Here is a 16198-nt window from a genome sequence, read left to right as displayed (position 1 = left end):
CATCACCAAGTCAGTTTTTAAGTTAATATTTGTTTTGAGTAATTACCAAACGTGTACCTTCCCTTTAACCACCTTTCAGTGATCACTTTGCAGAACAAGTTTGTGTTTTTTAATTTGTTTTGTCATAATGAACCAATGATTTCCAACCCAGTAGAGAAATTGACTGTTCTCAAGAAATGTACCTCGAGACTTATTTTTATCTATTGAGAAAATGTGGCTTTTGTTCACCGTCTCAAAAATGTATTGAGCTAACCTATGGTAATATTTTTTAGAATATGCTGAAACATTTTGTTTAAATTTATCTTGGGAAACCCGGGCAATACAAAAAAACCACAACAAATCTTTCGTGTTCCGAAATAACATTCCCGTGGGCACATGATCGCAACCCATTAAAAGATTTGGGTATTGAAGATTTTGAAGATAATAATAGTGGAAACCTTACCCCTTCAAATATTACTTACTGAGGTGCTGTAGTTTTTGAGAAATGAGTAAAACAATGTCATGAAAATACGTTTGTAAATAATTCAAATAATTTTCGTGACATTGTTTTACTCATTTCCCAAAACCTACAGCACCTCAGCACAGAATATTTTCATGGAAGCTTTCTACTATCATTATCTTCAAACTGTGTAAGTTTAGTGTAAATCTGTGGACATTGTGTTTTTTGTCCTACAAAAGTTACATAGACCCTTTAAACCACAAGAACGATCTACTGACTAGACTGAATCATTATGCTCAAGTAAAAAAGGAATCCTACATGAGTGAATACGGGCAGGCGCCCAATAGAGTGGTCTTTGTCAAATTGAAATATTCCTACCGTTCCCAACCCTTGAGACCTACTCAAAATAATTATTAGCATAAATCCTTACTTGGTAAGAGTAATGGGTAGAGGTTGATAGTATAAAACACTGCGAGAAACGGCTCCCTCTGAAGTAAAGTAGTTTTCGAGAAAGAAGTAACTTTCCACGAATTTGATATCGAGACCTCAGATTTAGAATTTGAGGTCTCGAAATCAAGCATCTGAAAGCACACAACTTATGCGACATAAGCATTTTTTCTGTCATTATTATCTGGCAACTTCGACGACCTATTGAGCTAAAATTTACACAGGTTTGTTATTTTATGCATATGTTGAGATACACCAAGTGAGAAGACTGGTCTTTGACAATTGCGAAAAGTGTCCAGAGTCTTTAAGACGGAAAACAAAATACACAAATTGTTTCTCTTTCTTTAACACTAAAATTGCGGTTTTCCTTATACATGTAGGTTGTGAACTCTTGACTCCACAAAATGGCCGACCGTGTTAGCTTTAAAGGAAAACCATAGCCCGACTTGCCCGATTCTCTGCCAAACAGGGCCAAATTTCATAGAGCTGCTATAAGCACACAAATTTGCTTAGCATGACATTTTTTCCTTGATAAAAACAGGATTACCAACCAAATTTCCATTGGTATTCAGCTGTTGTTTGCTTTTCCTAAAAATCATGTGGAAATTTGGTTGGTAATCCTGTTTTTATAAAGGAAGAAATTTCATGCTAAGCAAATTTTTGTGCTTAGCAGCTCTATGAAATTAGGCCCAGTACACCACAGCACCAAGAGTCCCAATAAAGTAATGTTAATGCTGAATTGAATTGTCCTCTCTAACCGATAAGAGTCGCTATGTGGCACTCATTATACACACATTCTGGTGATGGTTAAAGGCAGTGGACACTATTGGTAATTGTCAAAGACTAGCCTCCACAGATGGTGAACCTCAACATATGATGGTTGAGACCTCAAGTTCTAAATATGAGGTCTCAAAATCAAATTCGTGGAAATTACTTCTTTCTCGAAAGCTATGGCTCTTCAGAGGGAGACGTTTCTCACAATGATTTATACCATCAACCTCTCCCTATTACTCGTCATCAAGAAAGGTTTGATGCCAATAATTATTTTGAGTAATTACCAATAGTGTACACTGCCTTGAAAGCCATTGGACCCTTTTGGTAAACAGTATTGTCCAAGGCCCACACTTCGTGTATCACAACTTCGATATCAAAAAACAAACCCTGTGAAAATTTAGGCTCAATCGGTCATCGGAGTCGGGAGAAAATAACGAGAAAACCCACCCTTGTATCCGCCTGTTTCGCCGTGTCACGACATGTGTTTAAAATAAATCAGTAATTCTCGTTATCGAGAATTGATACTGTTTTACTGTTTTCTCAAGTGAAAAAGTAAAGCATTTCATGGAATAATATTTCAAGAGAAGTCTTTCACCACTACCTTCTGTAAACCCTGTCAATTATTTGAAAATCTGTGAACTTTAATTTTTTTATCTGTACCGAAAGGGTCCAATGGCTTTAACCTACTGCCTCATCAAGGAGCGAGTCCTAAAAATATAAATGAGAGAGGGAGTGCATGCAGTGAGTACACAGGTGTGAGTGGAGTCAGAGAAACCGCCTGGTGTTGCGTAACAAAAGGAAGGCATGAGGGCCGCCTGGGGCATTTAAAGGGTGTTTAAAACACTATTGATAATTACTCAAAATAATTATTAGCATAAAACCTCACTTGGTAAAGAGAAATGGGTAAAGGTTGATAGTATACAACATTGTGAGAAACGGGTCCCTCTGAAGTTGAGTAGTTTTCGCGACATTTCATTTCGCGACCTGAGATTTAGAATTTGAGGTCTCGAAATCAAGCATCTGAAAGCACACAACTTAGTGATCATGAGACGAAAATTAATTTAGAATGTAAAAACGTTTTTTCATGACATTGTTTTACTAATTTCTCAAAAACTATAGCACCTCAGTAAGTAATATTTTAAGGGAAGCTTGCTACTGTCATTAGCTTCAAATAGTGTCAGTTTGATGTAAATCTGTGAACATTGTGTTTTGTGTTTGATACAAAAAGTACCTAAATCCTTTAAGGCCACATGCCAACAGATATTATTATCACAAGAGCGAAAATCATCTGGAAGTGATTCTTGGTTCACAGATTTGGTTCATAGTCTTCCTTCTCCCTAAGTTATGCAAACAAAGACAGGTCAAGTTGCCTTGGATCGGTCGAGTTGGTCTTTGAAAAGCGTTTATAACCGTTTGTTATAAAATGCGTATGGTTAGAAAGATGTTTAAAAAGTAGAACACAATGATCCACACAAATTTGCCTCAAAATTGCGTGGTTTTCCTTTTACTTTGCGGGCCATTTATGGGAGTCAAAAATTTGACTCCCATAAATGACCGACCGTGTTTGACGACAAGGTAAAGGAAAACCACGCAATTTCGAGTGATACTTGTGTGGATCATTATATTCTACTTTTAAAACATCTTTCTAACCATATGCATTTTATAACAAACGGTTATAAACGCTTTTCAAAGACCAACTCGACCTATCCAAGGCAACGTGTTCCTTTAAAGGGTGGTGTGAGTGCTGATGATGACTAGAGCAGGCTAGATGAAATGTTGAGACTAGCAATACTCATCCCACAAGAAGATTGAGACAAAGAACTCCTCTCCAAGATTGATGCAAAGACAGATACCTTCTCTGTGAGACCAAGACCAAAACCTAACCTCCAAGATCGAAACCAAGGCCAAGATCTTCCGTCTGAGATCAAGACCAAGACCTCAAGACCAAGTCAAAGACTTCCCCTCCAAGATCGAGACAAAAAACAAGACCTTCCCTTGTAGCTTAAAATCAAAACCAAGACCTCCGCACTGAGATCGTGACCAAGACCAAGAAATTGAGACCAAGTCCAAGAACTCATGTTCAAGTTCGAGACCAAGAGACCTCCCTCCTAACATTTAAACCAAGACCAAGACCAAGACCTCCTCTGTGAGGCCAAGACGAAGACTGTCCCTCCAGAACCAAGACCATGACCCCAATGTCTGACACCAAGACCCAGACCATGAACTTGGATAAATCTGAACTGTACACATAAACTGTTTGGGTTTTCCTCCAACATCTAAAACTGAAATTTCTTCATCATCTTATCTACACAGCTACCTTCAGGGTCACAGTGCTAGTCACTTTTTAAGGGTAACTTTTTTAGCGCCATGAGGATGGATTTGTGCGCTTTATAAGTTTTCATTATTATTATTACTACTTATTTCATTACCAGAATGTAGAATAGTTGACCAAGTTCACTCTGTATGAGTGACTTCTTTGGAGTTGTATTTTTTTCAGCCTCCTAAACCAAAATGTTGCACAAATTGTGTGCGTTTACAAACTATGAATCAAATAGCGAGCGCAGAGACCAATCATTTATATCTGGTGATAATCTGGACTTACCTAAATGCCTGAGGATTAAGACGTTTATCAATGTTGATGAGCTCAGGAAGATCTTTCTTCATACAGCGTCTGGATCGTCCTAAGGTGTCCACAAAATCCATTCTGAGAAGAAGAGAAAAACAAGGAAAGTACAGACTTTAAATGTAGATTCATAAATACTCCGGACAGTTTCTCTACTCCTATTGGTGGAGAGCGCGTCACATGCGGGGTTTTTAAATAAGGGAATAAAAGTGTAGCGACGAGTTCTTAAACGTCCGTTAAAAACCTTGTAGGGTCGTTGCCGTGCAATAAAGGCCCTCGCCTTCGGCTCGGGCCTTTATCACACGGCAACGACCCTGCCGGTTTTAAACGGCCGTTTAAGAACTCGTCACTATTCTTTTATTCCCATTCATAAATGCCCTTTTGTTAAAAACTTTAAACAAAATACAATTATAGACACTTTGACAATTGAAAATTCGAGGTTTGAAATATTTTTTTCAAAAACTTTGTGAAGAATCTGTTTGATGCGCGTGGGTTGTGTGTACGCCCGACACGCGGAAGCCAGCCAGTCTTAAACAGCTTCAGCTGTGTCTTTATCAACCGTTTAAACACCCCCACGTGACGCACTCTCCACCAATAGGAGCAGAGAAACTGTCTTGGGTATTTATGAATGGTTGATAATGACCAGTGTTTACGACCAGCTGGCTTCCACGTGTCACAAAGTTTTTAAAACAAATATTTCCAACCTTGAATGTTCAACTGTCAAAGAAGAAGAGAAAACAAGGAAAGTATGACTTTAAAATCCACTGAACACCATGGTAATTACTCAAAGCAATTGTTAGCATAAACACTTACTTAATAACTAGCAATGGAGAGCTGTTGATTTGATAGTATAAAACATTGCGAGAAACAGCTCCCTTTGAAGTAACATAGTTTTTGAGAAAGGGGCAACTTTTCACCCAAGTAATTAAAGACATTCAGGCCTGAAGCCTTTCTCAGGCTTCTAAAAGCACACAAATTTGGGCAACAATGGTGTTTTTTCTTTAATTACTCTCTCGCTACTTCGATTGTTTTAAAAGTTTTCACAGATTTGTATTTGATTCATATGTTGGGATACACCAACTGAGAATACTTGTCTTTGACAATTTAACTACCCAATGTAGACAAATGTGCTGTCACCATCCACACTAAACACTAAACGTGGACGGATTTGACATTGGTCTTAAAAACATGGTTATAAATACTTACTTAGAGATATACCAAGTGAGGATTGCCGAAAGTACTAATACTGCCTTTAAGTGGACAAAGCACCTAAACATTTTCTACAAAGCAAAAATAAGCAGCAAATGAGATGGGATTTTTAGCTCGATTTTCCCCTCGAATGATTTCCTTACCATTGGTCTAGAGGGTCGACAGGGCCAGGTACATCTGAGGCCCCCATCTCATACTCCAGCCCCGCCCTTTCTGCCTCCTGTTTTCCCCCTCCCCCTCCCTGGATGACTTCCTTACCATTGGTCTAGAGGGTCGACAGGGCCAGGTACATCCGCGGCTCCCATCTCATACTCCAGCCTCGCCCTTTCTGCCTCCTGTTTTCCCCCTCCCCCTCCCTGGATGACTTCCTTACCATTGGTCTAGAGGGTTGACAGGGCCAGGTACATCCGTGGCCCCCATCTCATACTCTGGCCCCGCCCTTGCTGCCTCTTCTCCCCCCCCCCCCCCCCCCCTAGATGAATTTCCTTACCATTGGTCTTGAGGGTCGACAGGGCCAGGTACATCCGTGGCCCCTCATACTCTGGCCCCGCCCCTGCTTCCTCCTCTTTCCACCTCCCCCCCCCCCCCCTCTAGATGAATTTCCTTACCATTGGTCTTGAGGGTCGACTGGGCAAGGTACATCCGTAGCCCCCATCTCATACTCTGGCCCGCCCTTGCTGCCTCCTCTTCCTCCTCCTCGAGTCTTCTCTTCTCCTTCATGTCACTGATGGCCTTCTTCTCATAGTCTACCAGGAAGTGATCTGCAACATCGTCCCCTGGGTAAGACGGAATGTGACAAGATGACTTCAGTATTAGTGATCAGCCATTTGACAGTTAGATTTGAACAATGTCTGGTACAATGACATGCTTAGCCCCAAGGTGTTTTCTTAAATTGAAAGTTCTATGACAATTGAGACAGTTGCTACATCAAATGTTTCAGGGCAAGTGTTTGCATAGTTAGTAAGAGATGCAGGGTTCGGGTCGATACTCGGGAATTGCGAGTCAATAAGCGCAAACACAACCAATTTGAAAAAAGAAAACAAATCATGATACTTAGTTTTGTATTTACTAATTTTACAAAAATCCTCTGGATAAAACAATTGTTAATGCTCCAGACACCAAGATAAACACCAAGTAAAAAAAACCCCATTCCGACGACCTTGTTTCCATTTTTAGTGTCCTTTGGCAACAATTTCAGTCCCGAATGGCCCAACATTCAATGAGAGTGCATGGCACAATGGTACGGGAGTTTGCTCAACTGGAGGTTGCTATACAAAAGCTTGCCCTGAACCAAGACGGGAAGTTAATTCAGAGGTAACAGGTTCAAGTCCCGCTGGTGTAAACCAAAATAAGTAAAGACTGGGTTACAGTGTTCTGTTTTTAATCCTTTAAAGGGTCTATTAGTCTAGACCAGATTTCCAAAAAGGGCTCTAGTTAAGGAAGTGAGCGTCATTTTTGAGTAAAAGTTGGTAACATACCTGATTTAACTAACTTGGGGGTGCTGAATCCGAAAATTGTGCTACCTAGGCTAATTTTAGTCCTTCACCCTGAAAAATCAAATTTAAAACAATACAGAAAACCTAGCAGATGACGGACTTTTCACGTGAAAAATAGTCAGGTTCTGCTGTGGTTCCATATTAATGTTGTCAGGACACCACACAGGGCAGGTAACCGGGTGCAGGTCAGGTATCCGTAACAAACTTTTGATTGTACTGGATAGATCTACAACCAAATTGCACTTTCAGAGGGACCAACAGGTGCTTTCAATGTCATTTGAAAGTATTTGAGTTCGTGTTTTTTCTAATAAAGAGTTATTTATTAGTTGAACATAATTTCTCTGTTGTTAAAAGCACAAACCGTTGATTATTTTCTCTTGTTATGTAGGCCTACACTACTTAAACATGTAGGCCTACCAGGTGTAGTCTAGACTCAACAATGATACAGAAAATTGTATTGTATATCAACTTTTCAGTGCTCCCTGTTTATGAATAGGTTAGCTTTTAGTGTTCACACTCATGGCTTGAAATTATCTTACCAGTCAAAAAATTTGATTTTAGAGGATTTTAAAGTAACTCATTTTTCGATTACAATCCTCCCCGTTTTAGAAAGTATTCTCCACAGTTGACGAACCAATCTAACTGTTGTAGGCTAACAATTGAAAAAATAAATTCCAGTTTGTTTGTTTGTTGGCAGTATAACGCATTGTTAGTCGCGTTTGTACACACGGACAAATTGAACACAAGAAGACGATAGTAAGATTCTGAAAAAAAGGACAACAACATATGTATCCCCTCCATTGATAAAACAATCCACCCCTCTCTTTTCAGCTGGGTGTGAAGAACAAGGAAAAATCAAATATCTCTTTATTCATTATTACCGCTCAATCCACAAGTATAGACTCCTACTTTATTTTTGTGTGTCAGCTAGGACGGTTCCCAGCAATGAATCATTCATGAAAGGTGTGCGTATCTTCGATATTAGCAATCATAGTTTGGAGTACAAACTGAGGCAAATTGTTTTGCTAAACAAAAAAGCTTAAGTCAAAAGACTGTTTTAATTTTGGCCAAGTACACCAGACTCTTACTTTGCTTTTCCAGCAATATTTTATTTGGGAAGAACAACAGGAGTTTAAACTTTTAAAACCAACTTCAAGAAAAGTCTTTAAACCCCCCAAAATTGAAAATAGTAAAGTTAAAAATGGACCTAATCGTCAAATTGTCTAATACCCAGTGGACTTCTTTGCAATGTGATAGTATATGATTTTTGATTTAGATGACTCTGTACATGTTATAGTATAGGGTTTAAGTGGATGCTGGAAAGGATGACATACACTGAAAAGAAGATGCCTCCTTGCACCAAGCTGTTGTATGTGTTTCAGTGTTGTTTCAGTACTACAAGGATACCTTCTCCGGTATACTTCTATCAATAATATAACATAAAATCAGGTTAATTTTAGGAAAAACACTATTGGATTTTGGAAAATATCAGCTTGAATGGAATGCTTTGATGCGTCGATTCCATAGAGGCATTTTTGTAATGTCATGTAACTATATCTCCCCAAAGAAAATTAACATGTTTGTAAAATTATATGTTTGTTTATCAGTTTCCTGAATGCTAGTCCATCTGCATGATGATTTGTGTTTTTTAGCAAGTCACTATTCAATCGAATTGCAATGTGTTGTGTACTATTAATTCTGTACTTTCTTTTATAGAAATGTCTCTGTAAGGACAGGGATGGGAGCCCAAATACTACAAAACATTTGTTTATAATTTATATACATTGGGTTGTTTATTGGACATAATATTAAGTGACATCAAACTGAAACACTTGATTTTCGCATTCTAAGTATCTTGAACAATTCTGAAAAAAAAAAAAGCTGACATACAAAAATAAAGTAGGAGTCTATACTTACTTGTGGACTGTTCAAAAAATAAATAACTCTTTATTAGAAAAAACACGAACTCAAATACTTTCAAAATGACATTAAAAGCACCTTTTGGTCCCTCTGAATGTGCAATTTGATTGAAGATCTATCCAGTACACCCAAAAGCTTGTTACGGATACCTGACCTGCACCCGGGTACCTGCCCTGTATAGTATCCTGACAACATCAATGTGGAACCACAGCAGAACCTGACTATTTTTCACGTGAGAAGTCTGCGTCTCCTAGGTTTTCTGTATTGTTTTAAACTTGATGTTTCAGGGTGAAGGACTAAAAATTAGGTTTGGTATCCATCATTTTCGGATTCAGCACCCCCAAATTAGTTAAATCAGGTATGTTACCAACTTTTACTCAAAAATGCCGCTCGAAGTTTTTTTTTTTTTAAATCTGTTCTAGACTATATGTAACTTTTGTAGGACAAAAAACACAATGTCCACAGATTTACACTAAACTTATACAGTTTGAAGATGATTATAGTATAAAGCTTCCCTGAAAATATTACTTGCTGAGGTGCTGTAGTTTTTGAGAAATGAGTAAAACAATGTAATGAAAATAATTTTTGTCTCATGAGACGAAAATTATTTTAATCATTTACAAACGTATTTTCATGACATTGTTTTACTCATTTCTCAAAAACTACAGCACCTCAGTAAGTACTATTTGAAGGGAAGCTTTCCACTCTTAATCTCTTCAAACCCTGTAAGTTTAATGTAAATCTATGGACATTTTGAAAAGGTACCCAAATCCTTTAAAGCCATTGGACCCTTTCGGTACAGAAAAAAAAAAAGTTCACAGATTTACAAATAACTTACAGGGTTTACAGAAGGTAGTGGTAAAAGACTTCTCTTGAAATATTATTCCATGAAATGCTTTACTTTTTGAGAAAAAAGTTAAAACAATATCAATTCTCGATAGCGAGAATTACGGATTTATTTTAAACACATGTCATGACAGGGCGAAACGCGCGGATACAAGGGTGGGTTTTCCCACTATTTTCTCCCGACTCCGATGACCGATTGAGCCTAAATATTCACAGGTTTGTTATTTGATATAGAAGTTGTGATACACGAAGTGTGGGCCTTGGGCAATACTGTTTACCGAAAGGGTCCAATGGCTTTAAAGGAAAACGTTGACCTTGGATCAGACGATGAAATGCATAATGATTAGAAAGATATTTTAAAAGTTGAATATAATGATCCACACAAACATGCCTCGAAAGTGTTTTCCTTGTATGCCGTGGACTAAAACACGGTCAGCAACCTAATTAAGGGAGTCAAAAATTTGATTCCCATAAATGGGCAACTCGCCCGATCCAAGGCAACGTGTTCCTTTAAAGATGGGCTCATACATGTGTAGGTCTGCTTGGAATCAGTAGAGAAAGTTGATGGTTAAAAAAAACACGTCACAGGTTCTGTTTAACCCTTTAGGAAAATAAGCGTAAGGGCACAACTCTTTACCTGCTGTCAGAATGGCTCCTTTTGACATCTCCTCCTAGAGCTTTAACTTGGCCTCTAAAGCTGCCCTGAAAACACAACAAAAAAATCAAGTCTTGAAACACTAAAACATACTATCGTTACCTGGTATTTACTTCTTTTGGGAAGGAACATTACAGAATTGGTTTTTGCTTACAGAACAGTTGCTGGCAGTGTAAGCACTTTATGTAATCCACCATCAATACATAAACTGACAAACCTGTAGAAGTTTGAGATCGATCGGCCATCTGGGTAACGAGAGAATAGTGAAAAAACGATTACAAATTTTGCATTGCATCGATGCCAAAATTAAATGAATAAAACGCTCACTGAGCGATAAACTCCAAACGCGAAGTTAGAATATTTATTTCTCATCAAATATGACATTTCAGGCAGAAATATTTAAAGGGATGTTTTCTACTATCATCATCATTAGACCATGTAAGTTTTATGTAAATCTGTGATCTTCACGATTTTTGTTTCTTACCATTTCTGTAACGTTCCTTTAAAGGCAGCTTGGTAATTACTCAAAATAATTATTATCATAAAACCTTTCTTGATTACGAGTAATGGGGAGAGGTTGATAGTATAAAATATTGTGAGAAACAGCTCCCTCTGAAGTGACGCAGTTTTGGAGAAAGAAGTAATTTTCCACGATATTGATTTTGAGACCTCAGATTTAGAATTGGACGTCTCGAAATCATGCATCTTAAAGCACACAACTTCGTGTGACCATGGTGCGACAAGGGTGTATTTTCTTTCATTAATATCCCGCAACTTCAACGACCGATTGAGCTCAAATTTTCACAGGTTTGTTACTTTATGCATATGTTGAGATACACCAAATGTGAAGACTAGTCTTTGACAATACCCGATAGTGTCCAGAGTCTTTAACACAGATGTGTGTTGGGCATTGTATACTCACTGTTTTATCAGAACTATCACAGGCAAATCACTCAGGTGGGATTTGAACCCATGACCTTTGCATTGCTAGAGCAGACACATGTATAACTCTGGAAAGTACTGAGCATACAGTGCTATTATACACATCGGTGTAAACAAATTATATTATTTATCTCCGATGCAAAACCTGGAATATATTATAGTTAAAACAAACTTTTCTTAAAGTCACCTGGAAGTGGTATTTTTTCAAAATAAAGCTTTTGTCAACAATCAAAATATGTGTTTTGATGAGTAGAATATGAATAAATAGTTAACTAAGGTTCCAAAAAATTTGTTTTCTTTTTATTTATAAATTTAAGAGTTAGGCCCGACCCGAGAGGGCGCTGTCCATGACGTCAATCGAGGCACGATAGTTGAAGAGAAAATGTGTAGTCTGGCCTCGTATACTGGGTACCTGATCGGTATGATGCATACGTACAGAACTATGGTCACGAACCATGTCTGCACGCACTATGGCTGCTGTGCGGACGGTCCACTCGGATTACCCTGCACGGACAATGGCATGCAGTGCCAACACAAGATAGCTTGGCGCTTGACGATTGGTGTAAGCTAAAAACATGCCCTCAAAGTTGAAACATTACCCAAATTGTTTTCTCATCAGGCAAATGCTCCTTTAAGTTCATCACGTCTTTCAGGTACCTTCTTCGACGTCCCACTAGTAAGAAAAATTGTTGGGATGGTGTCATGTTTCAGAATACTTTTTCTTTTCATGTCAAATGTGTGGTGTATTGTTTTCCGGATTCGAAGCACGACGGTTCGAAGTGTTCGCTGCACAGCGCTGAAAAAAGACAATGGACCGACCACTTTGCAAACTGACCCCATCTAAATATGTTTTACTGCATTTAGCAGCAATACACCTGGTCGGCATTGCCGGAAGAATGCAAGAAAAAACTTTTTTTTTGAAACGTACAAACTCACGACTAGGGCTTGCATGTACTTCCACATGTGTTCGATGTTCGATCAAGGCAAGGTTACCCCCTTCACAGTCCCTAACGATGTAGGCATGGGCATCATCCACTAAAAGCCACCTACTCCTAGGGCTGAAACAGGGTTACCCCCTTCACAGTCCCTAAGGATGTAGGCATGGGTATCATCCACTAGGAGCCACCTACTCCTAGGGCTGTAACAGGGTTACCCCCTTCACAGTCCCTAAGGATGTAGGCATGGGTATCATCCACTAGGAGCCACCTACTCCTAGGGCTGAAACAGGGTTACCCCCTTCACAGTCCCTAAGGATGTAAGCATGGGTATCATCCACTAGGAGCCACCTACTCCTAGGGCTGAAACAGGGTTACCCCCTTCACAGTCTGTAAGGATGTAGGCATGGGTATCATCCACTAGGAGCCACCTACTCCTAGGGCTGAAACAGGGTTACCCCCTTCACAGTCCCTAAGGGTGTAGGCATGGATGTCATCCACTAAGAGCCACCTACTCCTAGGGCTGAAACAGGGTTACCCCCTTCAAAGTCTGTAAGGATCATCCACTAGGAGCATGGCTGCTGGAGCAAAATGCACTACCTTCAAAACTTTTTTAGGGAATGAAACATGCATCTTACATTATTTACCTTGATTTATCCAATGCATTTTCTTCTTCTGCTGTAAGGACTTTATCCTTCTCAGCTCGGGACTGAACTCCGTCATTCTGCTTGGTCCAGATCCTTGCTCCCTGTAAAAAAAAAAAAAAAAAAAAAAAAAAAAACAATAACCACAAGGAAACTGACAGGGTAAAGTTTTGAATAATTTTGATTGGAACTTGAAATGTTAAAGACAGTGGACACTATTGGCAATTGTCAAAAACTAGCCTTCACAGTTGGTGTATCTCAACATGCATAAAATAACAAACCTGTGAAAATTTGATATCAATGGGTCGTCGAAGTTGCGAGATAATAATGAAAGAAAAAACACCCTTGTCACACGAAGTTGTGTGCGTTTAGATAGTTGATTTTGAGACCTCAAGTTCTAAACTTGAGGTCTCGAAATCAAATTCGTGGAAAATTACTTCTTTCTCGAAAACTATGGCATTTCAGAGGGAGCCATTTCTCACAATGTTTTATACCATCAACCTCTCCCCATTACTCGTCACCAAGAGAGGTTTTACGCTAATAGTTATTTTGAGTAATTACCAATAGTGTCCACTGCCTTTAACTTGAGTTTGATTGCTTAAAGGGTCTGGGTACTTTTTGTAACACAAAACACGAAGTCCACAGATTCAGATTAACTTACATACACCGTTTGAAGATAATGATAGTAGAAAGATTTCCTTAAAATAATTACTAACTTGCTGAGGTTCTGCAGTTTTAGAGAAATGAGTAAAACAATGCCACAAAAAAAACAATGTTTCTCTCAGTTTTTGCCGTAAAAAGTATTTTAATACTTTTTACAGCAAAATTGCAGTTTTATCATAACTGGTTTTTAATACGTTTTTACATGCTGAAATAATTTTCGTCTCACTGAGACGAAGATTATTTTTGTGACTCAGGTTTTACTCATATTATTTGCGATAAAAAAGTGCGACAAGTGCAATTGGTTCTTTTACATGCGCTACACAACACATGGGACCAACAGCTTTACGCCCTTTCGAAGGACGAAGCAATGGTGAAGTGTCTTTCTTAAGAACACAAGTGTCACGGCTAGGGATTCAAACCCACACTCTGCTGATCAGAAACAACAAAGTTTGAATTAAGTGCTCTTTACCGCTTGGCCACGACACTTCCATGGGGGGTGTCAAACATAGGTGAACATGGTAAATAACCACCTTTTCAGACAGAGTCTCATTTCAGTTCATCCCAGGTCCAGCCTACCTTAGGAACAGGTTTAGCCTTGACTGTAGTAGAGTTCTCTTGAAGTCGTTCTTTGCCGAGTGCCTCTTGTTTCCGGAATAACTCTGCTTTCAAACCCACAAGCTGCAAAAGAAGAAAGTGATCACATTGATTAATGTCAAATTATTAACTCCAGTCTCCTGACGATGACTAGAGCAAGGTAGTCCAAATGTTGAGACCGATTTAAGAACTGACTCCGCGGTAGCGCAGTTAATAACGCTCCTGTAAGCTAAAGTACACGTAGTCCCTGCCAATTTCCTATCTTCCGCCCGGGTATAGTTAAAAAGCAGGACAGAGAAACGAGAAGTCTCCTGAACAATCCAATTTGGGTAGACAGGCCTTCGGGTAACAGTGTTTTGGTACACTTTTGTCTATCCTGGCCGGCTTAAGTTGGTTATGTTGTTTATTGGTTCCTGTTTTTGTCTGATCATGTTGTTTTGTCATATTTTTTGTCTTTTAACAATATGTCTGGAGATGTTCTTTGTTTTTTGTGTTGTTGTGTTGTTCTTCTTTTGTTTTTTTGTGTTGTTGATTTGTTGTTGTGTTTTTGTTGTTTTTTTGTTGTTGTTGTTTCTTTGGGTTGTTGTTGTTGCTGTTGTTGTCCCTGTTGCTGTTGTTGTCCCTCTTGTTGTTGTTGTCCCTATTGTTGTTGTCTCTGTTTTGTTTTTCTCCCCGTTGTCTTACTTGGTTGCCCAACCACCCCCTCTCTTCCCCACTCTTTTCTTCCAACTGCGTTTTGTAATAATAATTTCTTGTCAATATTTTATTTATTTTATTTGACATTTTTTGATTTATTCATGTTTTTGTATTTGTTAGTTTTCCTGATTCTGTTTACTTGTTTTGTAGTAGTATACTGTACCTTTGTGAACGTTATTGTCTTGTATCTTGGTTGAATAAATACTAATTATAATAATGATAATAATAATTCTACTCCGAGATAGTAGTATGTATACAGAAAGACAGTTCTCTAAGAACAAACTCTACCTGGCAAGTAGATACACACACATGGTGTTACCGCAAACCAAACATAAATTGATACCTCGGCTTGCCATGCAATGCCTAGAATATATTCATTTCTGTTTTAGTGTGAACTTTTTTGGGGGTGTTTCAAAATAACTTGGGTAGCATCTCAGCATAAAAAGTTGGTTTTCCATTAAAAAATTATTTCACCTCCTGAAACTGAAAAGCTGAAGGTTCCTACTTGGATATATCCATGGTCTACATATTTTACAGTTACACAAAACGTTGAGCGATTGAGTCACTCGATCGTATTGGTAACTTTTTCAATGTTCCTTAATTTTGTTTTTAATTCTTTATTTAAAAGCCAGAATAAACTTTAGGTTTTTTGTATCTCAATTTGATCAGTGAAAAACTTCATGATGGACCGTGTTCTGAGTCTGTGTTCAGTAGAAAGGGTAGAAGAGTTGACTTGTAGGCCTAGATGATTGTATAGGGAAAAGTTTCAGTATCACACGCCACCACTTTTTCATTCAATATGAAATAATATCAAGTCTAATTAGGCCTACCTCAATGAGATAATGTAGGCCTACTTCTAGAAACTATAAGGCTCCCCTGTGAGCCTTATGTAGGGGTCACTTAATTATTTAGGGCCTTCTTAACGCTATACTTTTTCAAATCAGCGTTGATGAGTGAAAGTTTTATGACCGTTAGCCAGCCAGAACTGAAGTTTCCTGTGTACTGTACAACTAAAGCTTTCCCCAACCTACTCAATATACATTCATAATGCTTGTATTTCCTTTTTGTTGAGTGAAATTAAAAAACATCGTCAAAAATTACAATTTTCTGCATGAAAAGTGGTGGCAGGGAAACGGACGTGTTAACTGGGGCACTGATTCCTTTTTCCAAATTTTAACATTAATTTTGAAAAAGGCAGAAAAATAGGCGGAAAGGTTTCCGTATGGCGCCACCACTTTTTCATTCGATATGAAATAATAGTATCTAAAAATTTACCTCAATAATAAGATATCCCTTTTTGTAAAAATTAGTGAAA

General features: G+C 38.4%; 1 pseudogene; it reads right to left on the bottom strand.

Moving 5' to 3' along the window:
* Positions 1-16198, bottom strand: part of LOC117298699 — a 67956-nt pseudogene that overhangs the window by 10795 nt on the left and 40963 nt on the right.

Source organism: Asterias rubens, chromosome 13, assembly GCF_902459465.1.
Source record: "Asterias rubens chromosome 13, eAstRub1.3, whole genome shotgun sequence".
NCBI classification, from domain to species: Eukaryota; Metazoa; Echinodermata; class Asteroidea; order Forcipulatida; family Asteriidae; genus Asterias; species Asterias rubens.
This window is presented reverse-complemented; position numbering and strand designations above follow the sequence as displayed.